The 7,016-nt window shown below is 39.2% G+C and overlaps 1 pseudogene across 1 annotated transcript; it reads right to left on the bottom strand.

Annotated features, from left to right (window-relative positions):
• Window positions 1–2,914: 2,914 nt before the first annotated feature.
• On the bottom strand, window positions 2,915–4,155 carry LOC308509830 (adenosylhomocysteinase-like; annotated as a pseudogene). The gene has a single exon. The product of its transcript is annotated as an adenosylhomocysteinase-like (transcript).
• Between the last annotated feature and the right edge of the window lie 2,861 nt (window positions 4,156–7,016).

The following is a 7,016-nucleotide window of genomic DNA, read 5'->3' on the forward strand; positions in this document are numbered from 1 at the left end:
ATTCATGATAGCTCTTCAAGTTCACTCTTTGTCAGTCCTCCTCAACTCCATATATAGGCAATGGTAATGAACTTACAGAAAGAGAACCCATGAGAATAAAAATATAAAGCTATTAGCCAAATTTCCCTTCAGACCTGCTGTTCTGTTGACCGAAACACATTTTGCTGTCCTGGAACTCGGCTACCGTGGTATAAAAGGGACTAGGATTGGGCCTGGGTCCTTTCTTAGTGCTGGAAGCTAGGGCTGTACTGGTATTTCCTTCCTCACAGAGAGTTTAAAAAATCTATTCCCAAATTGCTTCAAGGAATGTTTCTTTTGCTAACCTCTATAGGACTAGGAAGGTAGGAAGAAGGAATAGCTTCATGACTTTGAACTAAAAAGAGCTGACCTTTGGATCTGTGATTCCAACGTAACCAACACCCCTGCAAAGCAAAGCATTCAAATACCTATAAGATGGGGCAAGGAACTTAGGGTATAAATGCACACAGATAACCACAAACTTTTTGTACAACACAAAACAGATCTTAAACGAACAAACTGAAAATTTCCATGTAAAATGGACATACAGATACAATTCCAAAAACAAATTAAAAATTCAAACAGTGGAATACCAGCCAGCACTAATATTACAAAAACATTCATCCCAGATTAAATGCATTTTACCATTTGACAAACACATTATTTTTTACTCTGCTGTTAGTCTACTTTTAGTATGCTGAAGATGTTCAAAAGATAATGACAACATACCATTTATTTTTAAAAATATTAGGAAAGCAAAGGGACAGAAGAAAATAAGGTCAGAGGTATAGGAAAAAGAACCAATTAATAAGTTTGGAAATGAAAAATATTGTCATTTAAATGAAAATGCAACTGATGTAATAACTGTAGACTAGACTAGGCATAGTAAATGAGAAGGTCAGTGGTTTGGAAAAAAGTACTGAGGACAGCATTCAGCATGCAGGATAGAGAGAAATTGTTAGATTCTATAAAAGAGGCATTAAGGAAAAAATTTTCATGACTTAGGCATAGGCAAAATTCTTAAACAAGACACTAAAAGCACATTCCTTAAAGAAAAATAATAGACAAAATGGATTTCATTACATTTAAAGCTTTTGCTTTGGAAAAAAATTAAAAACACTAATATGAGAATGACAAAACAAATTAAAGACTAGTAGAAAATAGCGGGGGTGCCAAAAAATGTATACACATGACTTGTATTCATCTTTTGTCACTGGTATATATTGGTATGACAATTTTAATACAGTTGTTTTCCTTTCTTGAAATGTGTATACATGTTTTTGACACCCTCTGTATTTGCAAATCTCATATGCAAAAAGGATTTGTATACAAAATACAGAAAGAACTCTGAAAATTTGACAGTAAGAAAAATAAATAAAATAAAATCTGGGTAAAAGTGTTAAATAGACCCTTCACCAAGGGATATATTCAAACCTCAAGAAACCATAGGAAAAAGTGTCAATCAATAACTGTTAGAGAAATGGCAATTAATGCCACGATGAGATAGCACTGCCCACCTATTAGGAAGGTTTACATGAAAAATACTGACAACAACAATAGCTGGAAAGAATGTGAAAAAACTGTCAACTGTCGTATATTGCTGGTGGGGATGCAATATAATATGACTCTAGAAAACCAGTTTAGTTAAAGTTCAACATATACTTATTGTATGATCCTGCTATCCACTTCAGAGTATTTCACCTAGAGAAATAATAACAGTGTGTGAACATTTATAGCAGCACTATTCATAATCACTAAAAACTGGAAACAACTCAAATATCCTTTAGTAAGTTAATGGATGACCCAACTATAGTATTATTACTTAAAGAAAAGAACAAACTATTGATATATTTAACAGCTTAGACACATCTCAAAGACATCACGTTGAATGAAATAAGCCAATCTCAAAAGGTTACATATCGTATAATTCCATTTATGTGACATTCTCAAAAAGAAAAGACTATAGTAACAAAAAGAATGATGGTTACCAGGAATTACAGATTTGGAGAAGATCTAACTGCAAAAGAGAATTTTAGAGTGATATAACTATTCTGAATCCCAATTATGGTGGTGGCTATGCGAATCTATATATATTTTTAAGCACCAAAATTTTTATTTACCTACCCTCTTGCTCTCTTTTAACACTATAAGCATTATATAAACATTTTAAACCAAATTAATCTTTCTGATCCAGCATTGTGATAGGAACCACCATGTTACAAAGTGGTGGCAGATCTATGCCTCCTTTTAAGATTCTCTAGCCCCTCTCAACTTCTGGCTGTCACTTCTCTTATCTTTCCTTGGCTGTCCCCTAATACTATATTCTATAACCTCTGTTGTTCTGAGGTTTAAGAGAATGCCCAGCACTAAGCCAGGCTCTCAGAAGCATTCAAACTCCAACAATTCCTCCCTGCCCATGGATATAGCTCCTTCTCATCTGTCATGGGCTGAGAAGCCAATGAACCTATAAATCAAGAACATAGGTATAACATACATAGGCCAGGTGAGAGCCTAGATGGTAAAGTGCATGGGCTTTGTGACCACCACTGCCAACTTCCAGTTTGAGAAAGGACTGACTGAGTGAGCAGTTCCAAAACCCTGAGCTTTTGGTTCCCTGTTGGTATCTCCCATGTACCTCTACTATGACCAGGGCTTAAGGAGAGGGCTTCTCAATCCCCCTGACACAGTTGGAACACTATGAGAGATGCAGTGGAGACCAAAGACTGAATAACCAGCCCCAGGGAGACACTGGAAGACATTAACAAACCATTCTCAAAGTTGGCACCATTTGTTCTTGGAGAGGAGAGATGGGACCTGGGCAAGGACAGCAGCTAGAAATCAAAAAGGGTTAAGCCTGGCTTGAAGGGGCATCATGGGACATGCCCGAGTACCGGGCCTACTTCTCAGTCATTTTGGTGAGCTTCATGTTCAGCTTGCTCAGGTTGGTTTCAGCTACTGCTTCGTCCAGCTTCCTGGGCAGGAAGCAGACCCCGACAGGGTACTTGTCCAGATGGATCCACAGTTCAATGTGCGCCAGTACCTGGTTGGTGAAGGAGCTGCTCATTACGAAGCTGGGGTGACCCACGCAGCCCAGGTTGACCTGCCAGCCTTCGGCCAGCAGAATGATGCAGCGCCCATTCTTCAGTCAATAGTGGTATAAAGGGAGCTCGATGATCACCTTCTCCACCACGTTCCCGTGCAACCACCTGACATCAATCTCTATATCAAAGTGTCCAACATTACACACAATAGCATATCCTTCATGTGTTCAAAGTGCCAGCAGAGGATAATGTCGATACAGCCCATGGTGGTGACAAAGATGTCGCCCTCCTGACAGGACTCGTCCACGGTGGTTACCTCATAGCCCTCCATGACGGCCTGCTGACTGTTGATGGGGTCAGTCTTGGTGATGATGACTCGGACTCCGAAACCCCTCAGGTCCTGGTCACAGCCCTGTCCCCTCACCATAGTCTTCTACCAATGCCATATTACCCGCAATCATCATGTCTGTGTCTTGCTTGATGCCATCTATGAGGGACTCCCAACAGCCATAGAGGTTGTCAAACTTGCTCTTGATGACAGAGTCATTGACATTGATGGCTGGCACCTTCAGGATCCCACAGGCCATCATCTTCTATAGGTCGTGGACCCCTGCTATGGTCTCCTTAGAGATGCCTCGGATGCCTGACAGGATTTGTGGGTACTTGGTGTGGATGAGGTTGGTGAGGTCACCGCCCTCCTCCAGAATCATGTTGAGGGGCCCATCCCTGAAGTACAGTGTCTGCTCAGTGCACCATAGGTACTCCTCATCTGTTTCACCCTTCCAGGCATACACTGGAATGCTGGCTTTGGCAGTGGCAGCCGCTGCATGGTCCTGGGTGGAGAAGATGTTGCCGCTGGACCGCTACACCTCAGCACCCACGGCTCTGAGGGTCTCCATGAGGACATGTGCAGTCATGTCTCAATGGTCATGTGCAGGTAGCTGGCGATGCCACCACCCTTCAGTGCCTTGGAGACCGGGTACATCTCATGCATGCCCATCAGGCTCGGCATCTCATTCTCCATGATGTGGAGGACCTTGCATCCCCAGGAGGCCAGGCTGATGTCAGCGATTTTCTAGGGCAATTTGTCTGACATGCTGGCGGAGCTTCCGCACGCAGTGATAGACACAGGCAAAGGGAGCTAGGCCTCAGACTGGGAACAGGTATGAGGCAGGCAGCACCAGGAAGGGCAATCTATCCATTGTTTAAAATCATATTATTGAATACCAAAAAATAAATAAATAAATTTTATAATATGTGTATATGAAAAATAAAGTTTAAAACTTAGAAAGCTTAATGTGATAGATATGTATGTGTGCATATATCTGCAAGTGACAGATAAAGTATATGCATAGAACATCCGAAAACACTGCACACCTATTCAGTCACAAAAAAGGCTAAAATTTTTCAGACTCAATAATATGCAAGTTACATCTTCTTTCCAAAAATCAACTTAATCCTAAATAACAAAAAGTACACTTTGAACAAAACATGTATTTGTATACTTAGAAATGAATTCCTACATAACTTATGAGATTAAAAAGGAAATGAAAATTATAAAGTACTTAGAAATGAACGACAATGTAAGCTTAACATATCTTCTAAAATGACTGAGGGTAAATGAATCACTTAAGCATTTAACTCTATTAACTAAGAATACGAAAAGGGAAAACTTAAGAGACCTAGAGAGAAGAAATAATAAGAATCTAAGAAACAATAGATCATATCAGTAAACTCCAAAGCTCTCACTTTGATTTTTTTTTTAAAAAATCCTTAACAACAATGATGAAGTGGGAGAAAAGGAAAACAAAGGTACAAATATAAATATTGATATGAATAAATGGGACATAATTACATACAGCATATCAAGTTTTAAAACATAAGAGAATATTATTAAAAACATTATACACCTACATTTAAAAACTTAAATGAAATGAATGACTCTCTGAAAACCTATGAAAATGCCACAATGACTCAAGAAAAATGGAAATTCTTGATAAGTCAATCACAACCATTGAAATTAAGAGTAGCAATATATTTTCCCAAAAAAAGTTAACAGTCCCAGATATTTTACAACTGTCACAAATTTGGTGTTTTAGGACACAAGTATGTTTGTGTTACTCTCTGTACTTTTCTGTTTGAAATATTTCAAAATTAAAGAAAGTTAAATATAAATAAAGGCACTGAGATTGGAGCAGAAGATATGCATTCAGTTTCTGTGTCTTGCACACAGTGCTGTAAGATTTAACAAGTCTGAGTCCTGGTTTTCTTTCTCATGGTGAGGGGAATAAGGTAATATATAGTAATGTGCTTAGCACATACATGATATATATTGAGTGAATATTTCTAAATCTGATCTGATCACCTACACTCCAGAAGAATCTAGTAAATGGATCTTATTATAAGACACTAGCAAAGAGACAACCAGTACTATAAATGGTGCCAGTAATGTTTGCTTTTCCGTTTGTAAGAATACCAGCTGAGAACGATATGTGGAGTATGAATGAGGCAAGATGAGAAATAGTTCCCTGTTCCTAGAATATGAGCAAATCATACATTTTGAAACTGTAAAACTAAAATTTCAAAAATTTGTCCTTATGTATGAGGTCTTGCATATTAAGTTCATGAACTAATCCTAGAACATGTGATACATACCTCACTGCTGAATATCACTATGGTCACCTTCAAAGTACTCCCCTTAGAAAGCTAAGTACTGATGCCAGTGACTAGACCACCCTTCAAAGCAATTTTGGAACTTTTTCTGGAATGGACATCAGAGACGTTGTCGTATTACACTTGATGTCCTGAATGTCATCCAAATGTCTTCCTTTCAATATTTCCTTTATCTTCAGGTAAAGAAGGAAGTCATTTGGGGGCCAGATCAGGTGAGTAGGGAGGGTGTTCCAATACAGTTATTTGTTTACTGGCTAAAAACTCCCTCACAGACAGTGCCGTGTGAGCTGGTGCATTGTCGTGATGCAAGAGCATGAATTGTTGGCGAAAAGTTCAGGTTGTTTTCATCTAACTTTTTCACGCAGCCTTTCCAGCCCTTCCAAATAGTAAACTTGATTAATTGTTTGTCCAGTTGATACAAATTCATAATGAATAATCCCTCTGATATCAAAAGAGGTTAGCAACAACTTTGCAACAAAATTTGTGAACTTAATTGTCAGACCTCATGCATTAATAGCAATGCATTAACAGCAATGAAATATTTAGAAAGTGGGATAATACTCCTACCTTGGTCAGAATTTACTTGGATGTGTGGAACTTACTTCTTCATGTCACATTCTAAAAGATTAACTATAGTATGTTCAGATGGAGAGCCCAGGATGCCACAAGAACTGAATAGCTTTTATCATGAGGACCCACAGAAGGAACTAGGAATTACAACCCGAAGAAAGGAAGCCCCAGGCAAGACATGACTGAATGCCTTCAAATGTGTGAAGACGAGAAAGGTGGTAAGCCAAAGACTATGGTGGCACTGTGAGGAGATCGCAATTATGTCACTTTAGGTTTAGATCAGAGCTGTCCAAAGCAGGCATGGGTTCCCATGTCCTGCCATACATTTCCCCACCATCAGGTTTTCACACACAGGCCTGATAACTTCCTGAGAGGAAAGCTGTAGGCGGATCAGGACAAGGTCCCACTCAACCCTGACAAGGTATACTTCCAACCAGGTGCGTGTACCTGCAGCCCATTCCCTTCGTAGGTCAGAGGCCTTTGAGAATGGTGCAAAAACAGGATTCTCACCACCACATCACTACACTTCACAGCCACAAATTGTTCCCTCAAGTTTCATGAGCCACTCTGCAAACCCAGCTGTTAATACAGGAAGGGACACTAGTACATGTGATCATAACCAACCCCCTCATCATGATTTAAAAATAATTTGATAGTTTCCGTCCTCTGACAATTGATCACACACATAATCCTCTGTGAATACAGATACAAAAT

Source organism: Rhinolophus hipposideros (assembly GCF_964194185.1).
Source record: "Rhinolophus hipposideros genome assembly, chromosome: 17".
Lineage (NCBI taxonomy): Eukaryota > Metazoa > Chordata > Mammalia > Chiroptera > Rhinolophidae > Rhinolophus > Rhinolophus hipposideros.